The sequence below is a fragment of the Lithobates pipiens genome, unplaced genomic scaffold (genome assembly GCF_037356315.1).
Source record: "Lithobates pipiens isolate NorthernLeopardFrog02 unplaced genomic scaffold, aLitPip1_a1.2 Scaffold_44, whole genome shotgun sequence".
Classification (NCBI taxonomy): Eukaryota; Metazoa; Chordata; class Amphibia; order Anura; family Ranidae; genus Lithobates; species Lithobates pipiens.
Genome location: NW_027507870.1, coordinates 1,567,182 through 1,582,839, shown reverse-complemented (window position 1 = coordinate 1,582,839; position 15,658 = coordinate 1,567,182).

Sequence of the window (15,658 nt, the reverse complement as noted above, 5' to 3'; positions counted from 1 at the left end):
AAGAGACAGTGCCCCCTGTGGCCAGGCTGAACATCTCACGGTCTAGTTAGACTGATGCTGAGGCCCATTTAGGCAATTGTACCCAAACCAAACTGCAGTTTAGGCAACTTTAACTTTAGAAAAACGCATAGCGCATGCTCATCAGTAGCCGCCGCTACACATATCAGAATTAAATAGCACAGTGAATATACTGTATATAATATATTTTGTACATATTATATATAATGTTACCTCAGTGGTTTGGATCGGAAGAGCAGCATCTTCTACTATGTGGTGAAGGATTTGGGATTGCTTCTGTCTATGTAGCCCTTTGTTTCTTCTCATCTTCAGCTCCTTATTGAATTGGGCTTGTTTTTCCTCTAGAGCTTTACTTTCCTTCTCAATCTCCTCCTGAATCCTCCTCTCTCGCTCAATCTGCTGCTGCCTCCTCCTCTCTTCCTCTTGAAGTCTTCTTCTTTCCTTCTCTTTCTTGTCCTCTTCTTGTTTGCCTTTAAAAGAACACATTTCATTTTATGAGACACTTGTAATGGTAAGACACCGCAATCCATGGTAAAAAACAGTTTTTACCAACCTTTATCTGATGACCATAGTTCTAATTCATTAGAAAGGCATTCTCTGTGGTTTGTGTCTGTACATTTAGGTCTGTTGGAGCCGCAATCGGAATGCTTGAGCCCTGTAGATCTAATTGTTTAGGAGGACACCTTACCTTTACATTGAGTCCTGAGGACACTTCCTGCAAACACACCTGTCTGCAATTAATTTACAAAAATTTTTGTTTTTCGATATTAATATATATATATATATATATATATATATATATATGTTGTTTTTGTTTTGGACTACTGCTTCTGTATGTCAAAGTAGGCCTACAAAAAAATAAAAAGTGAGTACAGAGCCTCTAATAGTGTAGAAATCCTTAAGGTAGCCAATTTATGAAAAAGTATTGCACGTACATCAAATAAAATTTAAACAAGCCTTTATAATGGTAATCCAATCTTTCTGGGTAACCCTGTGCTACAATCTCACCGCTCCTTCACTTGCACGCCACAAGTCACCCTCCCGTCATCAGAGTACAGTTGCCGTGTAGCCACGCCCCGATGCGTTTCGTCACTTCCGACTTCAGCACAGGGGGTGGCGACATAGCACGGCAACGGAGCTCAAGTATCTTCCTCCTGCCAAATTAGCCAATCAAGTCTTCCTACAACACAACTCCCAGTGCCACTAAGCACACACGATATTGTCCGTCTCCTCAAATAATCTTTTAATAGCAGACTAGAAGACTAAACCAATGCACAATTTATCAGAATATATCCACTAAGCTCTACTTGTGACCAAACACCCAGCCCACACATGGGGTAACACACCATACATGGATACCACGGCTTCGTCCATATGTGCAATTAACCCCACAGTTACTGAATAGAAATTAAAACTTTGCAGGGAAACAAAACAATGATCAGTAGCTTTGATCAAAGAAAGCTAATTTATTAATAATTTATTAATACTACATATTGATAAATCAGTGTCAATATTATTACACTAATTAAAATTAAAGGTTATATATATACACACACACAATATTATAGATCATATGAAAAAGATGATATGGCTATCAATTAAAGCTTATGAAATATATATATATATATAAAATATGAAAATAATTCCTTTAACCACTTCAATACAGGGCACTTAAACACCTTCCTGCCCAGACCAATTTTGAGCTTTCATCGCTGTCGCACTTTGAATGACAATTGCGCGGTCGTGCTACACTGTACCCAAATGAAATTTTTATAATTTTTTTCCCACAAATAGAGCTTTCTTTTGGTGGTATTTGATCACCTCTACGGTTTTTATTTTTTGCGCTACAAATAAAAAAATACCGAAAATTTTGAAAAAAAAATGTTTTTTTTTGTTTCAGTTTCAAAACTTTGTAAATAAGTACGTTTTCTCCTTCACTGATGGGGCTACACTGATGGGCACTGATAAAGCGGCACTGATGGGCACCAATGTGGCACCAATGAAGTGGCACTGATAGGCGGCACTGATGGGCGACACGGATGGGCGACACGGACGGACACTGATAGGTGGCACAAATTGGCACTGATAGCTGGCACGGATGGGCGGCACGGATGGGCGGCACGGATGGGCGGCACGGATGGGCATGGATAGGCGGCACAGGTGGGCATGGATAGGCGGCACAGGTGGGCACTCATAGGCGGCACAGGTGGGCACTCATAGGCGGCACAGGTGGGCACTCATAGGCGGCATCGGTGTTATACTATAGTAATGGATGCCAATTAGTGCCAAACAATAATGCATGCCAATCAGTGATGCCCATTGTGGGCACTGATTGGCATCCATTATGGGCACTGATTGGCACCCATTGTGCTGACTGGCATCCCTGGTGGTCTAGGGAGGATTATGACCTTTATTACCTTTTCCCTGGTGGTCTGGTGGCATCCCTGGTGGTCCAGTGTGGGCATCCTCGGGGGGGCTGTGCTGATAATCGATCAGCACAGACCCCCCCCTGTCAGAGGAGCAGCCGATCGGCTCTCCTCTACTCGCGTCTGACAGACGTGAATGAGGGAAAGCCGATCACCGGCTCTTCCCATTTACACTGTGATCAGCCGTGATTGGACACGGCTGATCACATGGTAAAGAGTCTCCGTCGGAGACTCTTTACCGAGATCGTAGTTGCCGGGTGTCAGACTGACACCCCGCAACAACGATCGCCGCGATGCGCGCCCCCGGGGGCGCGCAGCGGCTCATAATCCTGATCACGTCATATGACGTCCGGTCAGGATTATGAAACCACTTTGCCGCCGTCAATTGCCTATAGGGCGGGCGGCAAGTGGTTAATATAAAAATTTACATTTTAATTAAAAAGTATATATACCTTCAGTAAGAACCCAACAAATAAAACAAATATTCTATAATGACTAATAAAGCAGTTTATATCAAGATCGATGTTTAACCCATTCAGGGCTCCTTGTCTGTACCAAGTGAATCCACTTAGTTTCCCTCCTGGAGAGGTCCCTGACTCTATTTGACCCCCTCCAAGAAGGAAAAACCCTTTGAACGCCCCAACAATTGAAGAGTAGAGGGATCCCTAGCATGTTCTGAGACACTGTGATATTTATATCCTTTTAGCATATTTACTATATTTACCACATACTCGCCAACAAAGTGAACATCATCCTACCTGGCTGTGCAATATACCAAGAGGGCAATTAATACGTATCAGAAGTAATTGCACCTTTTGATGATGATTTTGTGGAGCAGGCCGGACATATTACTACTCATGTCGTATATGCACTGGTCTGTCCTTGCGGACTGATGTATATAGGACGTACAAAACTTGTTAGTAGACAGTTTCTAGGGCCACCCCCACTCACACCCTCTATTGGTAACTATACCCTAAGTTTTCTTAATGGAAACTGTTTACTAACAATTTAATGATACTTGAAATGTTAAAATTGAATTTCCTAAACAGCAAACCTATCCCCGAAAAAGACCGTGACCATGTAGGTCGAAACACGTCGGAAATTTTATACGACAGTCTCTCTTTTGGGTTATTTATTTGTAACAGAAACAGAGTCTTTCAAAAAAGGGTAGAGGGCTAGGAGTAAGTTCAGGCACTTTAGACTGCAAAAATAAAGGAAGTCCTTATAGTAAATCCAGAGAATAAAGACCGTTTCACAGCTGGATTTTACAACCTCCGGATAGACCTCTCTCACTAGGCCTAGCAGCCAGTAGGATGCTTGACAAAGTCTCTGCCACAGACTTGTGATGTACACTGGAGCGTTACTGAGGGATGTAGATAAATTTAAAGAGCTATCATACAGTACCAGGTTCTCTCAGCCGATCCAGCCATACCATATGAGTGTTGATCCAGGTTGCATCTTTCAGGCTCCTTTAAAGAAGCCAGCCTTGTGCACAGCCTTCTCCTAAAGAGTCCTTCCCTGGGGTTCTTCAGTTGCTGGGCCTCTCCTTTCAAATGAGACGGCACCGGCCCACCCTCGGATCAATAGGCCCCAAGAAATCCACTCGGGCCTGTCCCTGCAGTTGTGTTGCCGCGGGCCAGCTGGCCCAGAGACTTGAAATGCATGGTTCCACACCCCAGGCCAGGAGGGCCATGAGGCTGGGTCAGGAGGACCAACAGAACTGAACAGACAGAAAATCAAAGATGGAACCCCGAACCACGTGGCGTCGGTACCTTAAATACCACCCCCCCAGAATGCACAGCAGAAGAACACTCCCACTGGGCTGGTTCCGAGAGAACAGTGGCATGCAATACACCCAGCTAAACTGCGTTCTTACTCTTGCCAGCGGTGACAGCGACACCTGTGGTCAAGGAGAACCCAGTGCAACCCAGCTGGACTGGTACTGAAACCAGAAATTTAGAAAATAGTCCTGAAACCCAACTGTGGTTTCAGGCAAATTAACTTTAGAAAAAAACATAGCGCCTGCTCGTCAGTGCTACATATATATATATATATATATATTTTTTTTTTTTACTTGATACTCATTTATTACCTTATTTTTGCATTAATTATTGTGTCTTGAATCTGTAACCAGTCTAAAATAATGTATATATATGCCCCTGGTCTGCTGGTCCTTCTAGTTCCTCAGCCAGATTGCATATGCACTATTACTGCACATTATGTGTCAGGCCAGTAGAAGGAGCTGTATGCTCCGAGCACGTAGCCTTGCTTCCTGTCCTCCCTACACTGAGGTCGGCCCTCTAGGTGATGTCATTTCCTTCTGTGCAGTCCACGCCAGGCTGCCTCTCCTCTCCACTTTCTGGTATGGAATCAGCTCCCTACACAGTTCCTGACATCTATACACCTGGGAAGCCCTCGAGGAGGAAGTGTTTTATACAGATATGCCCTTGATTTCTGCTTTATGTAAGTGCTTTACTTTGCGCATTAAACATGCTATTCTAATGCTACACTTAGGTGCGCCTCTCTCCTTCCCTCAGTTTGGTGCCCATTAACCACTTAAGGACCGAGCCTCTTTCTGAGATTTGGTGTTTACAAGTTAATAAAAAATTTTTTTGCTAGAAAATGACTTAGAACCCCCAAACACTATATATATATTTTTTTCTAACACCCTAGAGAATAAAATGTGGGTCGTTGCAATACTTTTCGTCACACCGTATTTGTGCAGCGGTTTTGAAGGCCACTTTTTATTTTTTTTAATTCACTTTTTTTAATTAAAAAATAAGACAACAATAAAGTTAGCCCAATGTTTTTTTTTTATATTGTGAAAGATAATGTTACGCTGAGTAAATTGATATCCAACATGTCACGCTTCAAAGTTGCGCCCGCTTCGTCGAATGGCGACAAACTTTTACTCTTAAAAATACCCATAGGCGTCGTTTAAAAAATTCTTCAGGTTGCATGTTTTGAGTTACAGATACCTGGTATGTGTGGTTTGAAAACCGTTTTCATATGCGCGGGCACTACTCAAGTAGAGCTCGGTGGGATGGGGAGCGTTTAAAACATTTTTTTTTGTTTCTTATTTATCTTACTTTTTATTTTGAATTTTTACACTGTTCTTTTTTTTTTTTTTTTTTTTAAGTGTCACTTTTATTCCTATTACAAGGAATGTAAATATCCCTCGTAATAGAAAAAACGCATGACAGGACCTTAAATATGAGACCGTGGGTCAAAAAGATCTCACGTCTCATATTTACACAAAAATGCAATAAAAAAATAATAATAATTAAATGTAACTTGGAAAAAAAAAAAGTCCCTTTAAGAGCTATAGACGGAAGTGCCTTTTTGACGTTGCTTCCGCCCTGCAATGATATGGAGCTGGGTGGGGGCCATCTTCCCCTCACTCGTCTCCATGCCACATACAGGACAGGACGCGATCACCTCCGCCGCTGCAAGCGGCGGAGGACACCAGAGTGGCCCCTCTCCCACCGCCGCCCATAAAAGTGAATCCGCCGCAGAGACCACTTTTATCTTGAAGCGGACTGCCCGCTGAAGAAGAGGATACCGGGGTTATGGTAGCTAGCTGCTGCCATAACAATGATATTCCTCTTCAAAGTAGCGACGTAAAGCGATGGCGGGCGGTCCGTAAGGCGGTTAACAGTTCTTCAGTTGAACACTTAAAGCGATATTTGCTAGACATTTTTGAGAGTGAATGGCAACAGCATCTGGTGAGCTTTTTTTCCTTAAAGGAGCAGAAGTGCCACTTTTCACTGTGGTGGAGGAGCATCGGTGATGTAACATCCGTGTTGTTGCACTCATCTATCACATTACAGTAGATTGGAATTGATATTCTTTGCTTGAGACTGAAAGATATTGTTTCACATTTATATGGACACAGAATTATTTATATATACTATATGTTCAGGGCGTGGTCCCGGCGATGCACTAGAGCAGACATGTCTCTTGTGAGCTCTGGCGGCAGCACTGGATAAACAGCATTTACCGACATCTGGACCGTCCAGCCGCACCCGCAGTCGATGGGCAAGAGATCGGGTAGACCCCTGCCCAGGAAGGGGGAACGCTACCAGTTCGATTAAGCGATATATGTCCGCTGAACCAGCTGAGTCTGAGAGCCAGGACGGCCTAGGCCGCATGGTGCACCGTCCGGAGCAGGCTCCTCCTCCCGGTCTAGGCCCGAACGAAGACGCTGACTCATCGGGTGGCTCGGACAGAGAGGACGGCAATCCTGGTCATTCGGGCGTCACTTCCCTGGTGAGTGACCTGCCGACTAAAGAAGACCTGGCGTCCATGCTGCTAAACCTCGAGCGGGTCATTAAGAAGGAGGTGTCCGCGGTCCGTTTGGACTTATCGCAGGTCTTGCTCAGAGTTGAGGAAACGGAGCAGCGGCTGGACCGCCACGCGGCCGCCATCAGATCCTTGCAGACAACCACCCACCAACTTGCAATAGCGCATAGGATGGCTCTCTACAAAATAGAGGACCAGGAGAACCGTAACCGACGTCATAACATACGGATCAGAGGCCTGCCCGAGGCAACGGGGGATGAAGACCTCCTCCCTTCAGTTAAAGGTATCTTCAACGGCCTTCTAGACCAACCGGCGGATGACACTCTGAAGATTGACAGAGTTCACAAGGCCCTGCGTCCTCGCAACCTTAGCACGGACACCCCCCGGGACGTCATCTGCAGGGTTCACCATTTCCCTGACAAGGAACTTATCATGCAGAAGGCGAGAACGGCATCCCCGCTGGACTTTGACGGTGCTACGCTTTCCTTTTTCCCAGATCTTGCTAAGGAAACCTTGGACAGACGCAGGGCCCACTCACAGAACTGCTACGTGCGGCTTCTATCAAATACCGGTGGGGCTTCCCTGTGGCTTTGATCGCAAGCGTGGATGGCAAGACAACTGTCCTAAGATTCCCGAAGGACCTGGAGAAATTTTGCACGGATCTGAACATTTCCCCACCGCAACTCCCCGACTGGCAGCAGTTTCTTCCCCCTGCTACAGGCAACCCTGAGTCGCAATGGCGCAAGGAGGACCGCAAGCACCGTTCCTCTCCCCCTCAAGTGTCCGTGTATCCTGCCTAAGCCCGGGCCTTACTACGCAGAGCTCTACACCTTCGCCCCTGTCCGGTGATGCACCACCCTTGTGACAAGTACCCCACCTCCATTTCTGTGTTGTGGCAGCTGCACTTACCGCCTTACATCCTCTTGCTACCTATACTTTTATGAGTTTTACAGGAGATGTTTTTTGCGGATCTTTCTGTCTGACATTGCCCAGCACCCCACGCACATGCCTTAATGGGCACCTGTGTCGCTTAACACTAGTTGGACTATGGGTCTGGTAAACACTCTTAACCCTGATCTTTCCATAGTTATTGCTGTCTCTCTTTTAGTTTCTTAAGTTTTGGTTTACAATGTACGATTGCCCTTTGCTATCCCCACACCAAGAACTACTATGTGCTGCTGGTGCCGGGGCTTCGAGGCACTACTCTGACCCCCTTTGTGGTCTGTGTCTGGATGCCCGGGCTCCCTCGTCCCCCATGCACTAGGGGCTGCCCGGTTTGGCGTCCCTGCACCTCTGCTCCCACAGGGGCGGGCGGTGTGTGGGCGCTATGCCGTGCACACGCCCTGTCTTTGCACTGCAGTTTTTTGCGTGCATACGCAGCCTCTCGGATGGGTCTGCGGTATGTCTCATGTGTTTACTCTCTTTTCTTTACTCTTCTTCTTTCTTTGTCTTTTCTTTTACCCCTACCCCTGTTCCCTCACCCTTTCCCTCCTGCTCCCCCTCCTCTCTGATCTCCTCCACAACCTGCCTCCCACAGATCAGTAAGTTTAATGGAATGGTGTTTAAGGTTCTCCTCTTGTTGCCCCAATGGCCACGATAAACTTACTGTCTTTTAATGTTAGGGGGCTCCACGCCCCGGGGAAGAGGCATAACCTATATAGGGAACTGGGCCGCCTGCGGGGTGATGTGGTCTTCCTCCAGGAGACCCACCTCACACATACGACCACAGTCAAGCTTTGCTCTCATCAATACCCCACGTGGTATTACAGTCTTTCTGACACTAACAAAGCCAAGGGTGTGGCTATTGGGCTGCGCAGGGAAACCGCATTCACGCTTGAATCAATGCTGAGCGACCCATCCGGGCGCTTTTTGTTTTTGAAGGGTACCCTAGATAGCATGCCCTGTACCTTGGCCACTTTATACTCTCCCAACCGAGATCAGGCAAGTTTTATCGCCTCCACACTGCGTGACTTTTCACGTGGGTGCGTTCTCCTTGCTGGCGATTTTAATACCCCTCTGGAACCGACCCTGGATACTTCCAGGGGTGGCTCGGCCATCTCCCATAAACGCCTGAAGTATATACGTAAACAGCTGCATGACTCACAGCTCATGAATGCCTGGAGACTCATGCACCCACGCAAACGGGACTATACCTATTATTCGTCAGTTCACCAAACCTAAGTCTTTTTTGCCGCAGGTGCTTGTTTTTCCCCTTATATCTCTAAGCAGAATTTATCTTGCAATGGAAACTGTCGACTTTCTAACACTGTATGGAATAGTAGTGGTAAAGAAAAAAAGCACTTGTGGGTTTAACTAATCGTTTTTTGCATATTTCAGGCAGGGGGTGTGTCCTATGCCTACAAATTCTTGCTACCCCGTTTCCCCGAAAATAAGACCCAGCGTGATTTTCGATGATGGCTGCAATATAAGCCCTACCCCCCCAAATAGGCCCTACCCTGTTTCCCCGAAAATAAGCTATACCCTGAAAATAAGACCTACAGTGACTTTAACTAGGGCTCATTTGGGGGGTAGGACTTATATTGCAGCCATCACCGATAATCACGCTAGGTCTTATTTTCAGGGAAACAGGGTAATAGGTGTCCCTTGATAGTACTATTCTTACAATGTTTTGTATTATTAATATGAGACTTTTTTTAAACAATTTTTCTACAATAGATATCTAGCATTCAACTTCCTCCCCTACCCAACACATCAGGCCCAACACCACACAAAATACTCTCCTCCTTCTGCCCAGTTACCACCGATGAAGTTGATAGTCTTCTCCATGGCTCACCTCACCACCTGTCCCCTTACTGCGACCACCTTCCCACTCTATCCTAAACTCCCTAACCCACATCTTCAATCTCTCCCTCTCCTCCAGCACCTTTCCTTCCCCGCTCAAACATGCACTGGTTACCCCCCATACTTAAAAAACCCTCACTAGACCCCACCTGTTTGAATAACTTAAGGCCCATCTCCCTGCTCCCGTTTGCCTCCAAGCTCATCGAAAGCCTTGTCCATGACCAAATGTGTCGCTACCTCATGGACATCAACCTTCTCGACCCCCTACAGTCCGGCTTCCGCCCATAACATTCTACTGAAACTGCCCTACTAAAACTCACCAATGACCTACTAACTGCTAAAACCAATTTCCACTACTCCATACTCATACTCATACTTTTAGACCTCTCTGCTGCCTTCCACACAGTTGACCACCTTTTCCTCCTCAGCTAATTACACTCCCTTGGCCTCTGTGATTCTGCTTTATCCTGGTTCTCCTCCTACCTATCTCAGCGCACTTTCAGTGTCACTTACAACTACATCTCCTCTACTCCTCTTCCTCTTTCAGTTGGAGTACCCCAAGGTTCTGTCCTAGGGCCCCTCCTATTCTCTCTCTATACCTCTTCCCTGGGCCAGTTGATAACCTCCCATGGCTTCCAATACCACCTCTATGCCGACGACACCCAGATCTATCTCTCCACTCCTCAACTCACCCCCTCGATCTCCTCACAGATCTCCAACTTACTGAATGACATATCGGTATGGATGTCACACCACTTCCTCCAACTCAATCTTTCTAAAACTGAGCTTGTATTATTTCCTTCTTCCTGGTCCCCCCCCCCATGACTTTACCATTGAGATCAGCACAACCATTGGTCCCTCCACACATGCTGCCTTAACCTATGCAAAATTTCCAAAATTTGACCCTTCCTGACTAATGACACCACAAAGCAACTTATTCACTTATTATGCAGGCTATCCCCCCCTTAGTCTGCTGCTGCTAGAGTAATACACCTTACTAACCAATCCGTGACTGCTCTCTACCAATCCCTTCACTGGCTTCCCTCTCCCTACTGTATAAAATTCTAAATGTTAACCATAACATACAAGGCCATCCACAACATCACCCTCATCTACATCACCAACCTCATCTGCAGATATCACCCATATCGTCCCCTCCGCTCCTCCCAGGACCTCCGGCTCTCTAGCTCCCTTGTTACCTCCTCTCATGCTCGCCTTTATGACTTCTCCAGAGCCTCTCCCATCCTCTGGAACTTCCTGCCCTGGTATATCCGTTCAGCCCCTAACCTGTCCACCTTTAGGAGATCCCTGAAAAATCACTTATTCAGGGAAGCCTATCCCACGTCTTTGGCCAGTCACAGAGCCGGGGGGTCTGTGGCCCTGGAAGGAAGAGGGGCGAACATGGATTTGGCCACCAGCGGGGACAGCGCGGACTTCGTTTGTGGGTGAATACCACATAATGGGCTAGTATGCTATGCGTACAAGCCCATTATGCTTTTACTTTGCAGGGGGAAAAAGGAAGAAGTAAAACCCATCAGGGCTTACTTCCTCTTTAAATGCTGTGTGAAATGTATGTCTCTTCTTACATTTAGTTTATATCTTGTTGTTCCTTATAACCAGTAATGGTGCTCAGCACAGAGCAGTACATTTGCTGATGATTGATCATGCTTACCATAGTTTGGGCATGTAGGACTATCTCCTCCTCTGTCACATGTTAGCTGCAGCAATGACCTGTCAGCGCCATATTCCTGGATATAAACCGTGGGATGCAAAAAACACCAAAAAACTTGATGCAAATCTGCGTGGTGAAGGGTGTCCTGTTCTGAATGTTGTCCATATTTCAAGTAAATACGATTAAAAAAGCCGGCTTTTACGTAAATAGGGTCTAAAAAGCTCGTGTGACTCATGGATTTAGATTTAACAACGCCGTACGCCTGGAACAAAATACAACAGAAGAAGGAGTTATAAAGCACATCCAAATGTCAGTATTGTAGAAACAGGAGTTGCGGGTGTGACTGGGCCCCTTCTCTGGGTCCCACCTCCGAATCTGAGCATATTACAATATATTCTATTCATCTTACAAAGTACATTCAATCATTAATATTTCCCCCACTAGGGGGTGCTAAGAATACACTTTTTTTTTACTGTGAGTAATTTCTTTTGTATTTAGCTTTACCTCCATTTCTGAGTATAATAATAATGAGATTCAATTTTTGTGCTTCCTCTATGGCAAGCTTCATTTTTTTTCATTGTGTTAAATGTTTGTTCTCTTTCTCACCTCTTTGTTTAGTGGTCAGAAAAGTGTAGCAGTATCCTTACTTCTGTGCTTGTTCTAAATTGATTGACAAGTGAATTTGACTTCTTCCTGACCTACATTTGACCTGCAGTTGATTTCCTCCTAACCTACACATAACTTCCGCATGACTTGCACTTACCCCTCTTCTGATCTGCATTTAACCTTCATCTGACCTGCAGTTGACCTTTTTACCTGTCTTTGACCTCCAAATTCACATTTTACTTCCATCTGAAGTTAATTGAAGTTAATTAATAACTTGACCTGAATTCAACTCTCTCTTGACCTGCATTTGATCTCCATTTGACCTACATTTGACCTCCTCCTGAACAGAATTTCACCCATATTTGAACTCCTTCTGATTTGCATTTGGTACCCCTTTGACCTGCATTTCACCTGCAGTTGACCTCCTCCTGACCTACAATTGACCTGCAGTTGCCCTCCACCTGACCTACAATTCACCTGCAGTTAACCTCCTCCTGACCTACGATTGACCTGCAGTTGACTTCCTCCTGCTTTGCATTTAACCTCATCTGAGCTGCATTTAACCTCATCCAGACCTGCATTTGACATCCATCTGACCAGCATTTGACCTCCTCCTCCCCTGGACTTGATCTTTTCCTGATCTGCATTTTACCTCCAACGGACATAAATTTGATCTCCTCCTGACCTGAATTTGACCTCCTTCTGACCTGCAGTTCATCTCTGTGAGTGCTCGGTGTGGATAGTGTGGGTGTTTGCATTTAGAGCGAGACAATAATCATACTGCCCCTCCAGTGACAGCTGTTCTATACTTCCTCTAGGCCGAATTGGGCGTGAGAACTGCATACCTACTCAAACTTTACGGAGTAGATCCGGGTGCCTTTTCATCAGGGGACTTTGTAGGAAGGACTATTCAGTCCTCTTGTCCCTTCCTAATTAGAGGATTGGTTTGGCAAGTAGAACCCACCCTGTCAGCTAGTTATTTATCACTAGTATGCTGCCATGTTGGCGTCAGGAAAACTGAAAATTGTATCAAATACTTACCGTAATTTTCCTTTCCTGAGGCCAAACCATGGCAGCATACGGACCCACCTTGTTTGTTTGGTATGTAGCTTGTTACAAAGAATGGGGGGGGGGGGGGGCTAGGTAGTCCTTTTATTATGCCATTCACTGGTCCTAAGGTCCTGGGCTCTATCACTAGTATTCTGCCATGGTTTGGTGTCAGGAAAGGAAAAGTACGGTAAGTATTTGATACAATTTTCAATTTTTTGTGTTTACATTTTATCGGTGAACTTACCCAGTTAAATGTTGGAAAAGGTAGACATGAAAAGCAGTAGGAAAAATAATACGGAGTCTGATTTTTAATTGTTACAGACATTTTCCTTTATCCTTCCCTGGTGATGGAGCATACATCAGCTGGAAATCTGATCGGCTAAAGTTCGGATCTAGGATAGAAAAAGGACAGAGGTCATTTAGTGAGATTCTGGAAAGGAAAAACACATATACGTTAATTGCTAACACGTTTTCATTATTTAGTTTTTCATTGTACTTTTCAGGCTAGTTTACACTTGCTTCAAAACAAGGCTTTGGACATGCTTTGTAAAGCTCTCTGAATGCCAGTCAAAGCTCCTGTCACCAAATAAAATGGTTATTTTACAAGTCCTGTTTACACCTTTGCTTTTGCTTTAGCTTCAGTTCAAAAATTATACCTCATGCCGCTTTAGTGGTGCTTCAAGGCATCTTCAAAGTTGCCACAGATGTCTATGGCAAAGCTTGCTTGAAGCACCTGTAGCTTAAGAGAGGCTTTAATTCAGCTTTAGCTTCGGGTTAGTTTAGATGGTACTGCAGGTACGAGATATCAACACACAAAGCTTCATTTAAAGCGGAGTACCACCCATTTAAAAGTCAGAAATTACAAAAAAAAAAGGGTAACTGCCGCCTTTTAATAATCGTACACTTACCTGTCCCACGGTCCAGTGATGCGGGCAATTGAATCCCCGCTCCTCCCCCCCCCCCCCCTCTCCGCAGCACCAGAATTCTAACTGTGGGCGCTTGGCTGTCTAGTGTTAGTTCTACTTGAGGCTCGCTCATAAGAGTGAACGGGCACCTGTGAAGGACCATTGGTAGTGAAAAGCTTTCTGTGGATGTGGAAGAGGTGTCCGCTCCATGAAGATACGTCCACCAGCGAGGGCCCCTGCATTATGCGTAGACTTGTTCGTTTGGTGGGGATATGTTTGCTCTGCAAAGACATTATCAGTTTGATACCTATCTGCCATTGTGGCGGGATGTACGCTCATGTCTTTCTATGTGTCTGATCACCACGTGGAGAGAACATGACGCGTCCCTGCAGATAGCCTTGCATCCATAGAACAAGTAATATAATCCTGTTATGTGTTGTTCTCTGAACAAGGCAGAATAAGGATTCACACCAATGGTAGAAGCGGGAGTGTGCGCGCCTTTGGTCGGGACGGCATTCACGATTTCTTAGGCCAATCTCACTACATGTGGGTCCCTTTGTTAAACTGTAGAGGACAATATAACAGGTGTAAAGGGCAGGAAATTGTACACACTGGTCTGCACAAACACGCCCAGACACTCCCCTAGTCATTGTTCCATCGGTTGAGTTTTGTATAACACCTCCTGTTTGAAGGAATGCCTGGGCTTGATTGGGTGAATTGAATAGCCACCAAGCCTCTATTGTTACCCCTGTTCTACATCCTATAAATAAACTTCGCTCCCATTGTTACACAGGACTGTCTGGGGAGCTTCCAATGTGAGAACAACTACTATGTCTGTTTTACTTGGTAGCAAGAGTGCACTCGAAATGCATTATTCAAAAGAGCTGCAAAGTGCGCTTATTAGCACAAGAGAAATTGATTACGCATAGCTTATATCATTTCCACTACAGAATGGCGAGCCAGGATTTACGGGGCCAACAGAACTTCCTTCACAGCGGACTGAGAGGAGGGAGCGAATCCAGGGTCAGCGACAACAAACAGCCGGCCATTGGTAAGACCAATTTCATTTCAGTTTTTTAAAATCCTTTTTATCCTTTTCTCCGTTTTTAAAAAAATTCACTGTCCGCTGTGTTAGGTAAGTTCTGTTAGTTCTGCAAGGCAACGCCAGAGCTATAGCTAGTGAAGATTGGAATCATTTTAAGGGTCTGGGAATCTTTGTAGATTGTTTATTTTTCATCGGATCATGGTTGAAGGAAGTAGGGGTATATATACTCTTGTTTTTGTTTCTATTCCTTCTATATGCCATGATGAGGTGCTCCTGTTGCCTGATTGGACGAGTGAACAGAGACCGAGCAGATGACCACATCTTCCTCGCTGAGATGAGTGGCCCCGAAGCCCAACCCACGTACAAGACACAGAGGACTCCAGACCAACCGGTCTTCATGTCCACCCAGAAATGGAACTTTAGCTGATGGGATTCCTCCCTACCTCCAGTGCCACATTTGGCACCCTTCAGGGGGGAGGGGGAGCAGATACCTGTCAAATCCAGGTATCTGCTCCCACTTCCAAGCATAGATCGCCGCACCTTGTGCGGAGAACTATGCAATGTCCGTCCCCTCCTCCTTCCCCCCCCCCCCCCCCCCCCCGCTGTCTTCTGGGAGACACGCTGGTCCCAGAAGACAGCAGGGACCACTCAGATTGCGCAGTGAGCCTCGCTGCGCAATCTGCAGAAAAGCGAAAAAAACGGCGTAGGGGTCCCCCCAAGGTCCATTTCAGACCCTTATCCGAGCACGCTACCCGGCCGGCCAGGAAAGGGGGTGGGGACGAGCGAGCGCGCCCCCCTCCTCCTGAGCCGTACCAGGCCGCGTTCCCTCAAC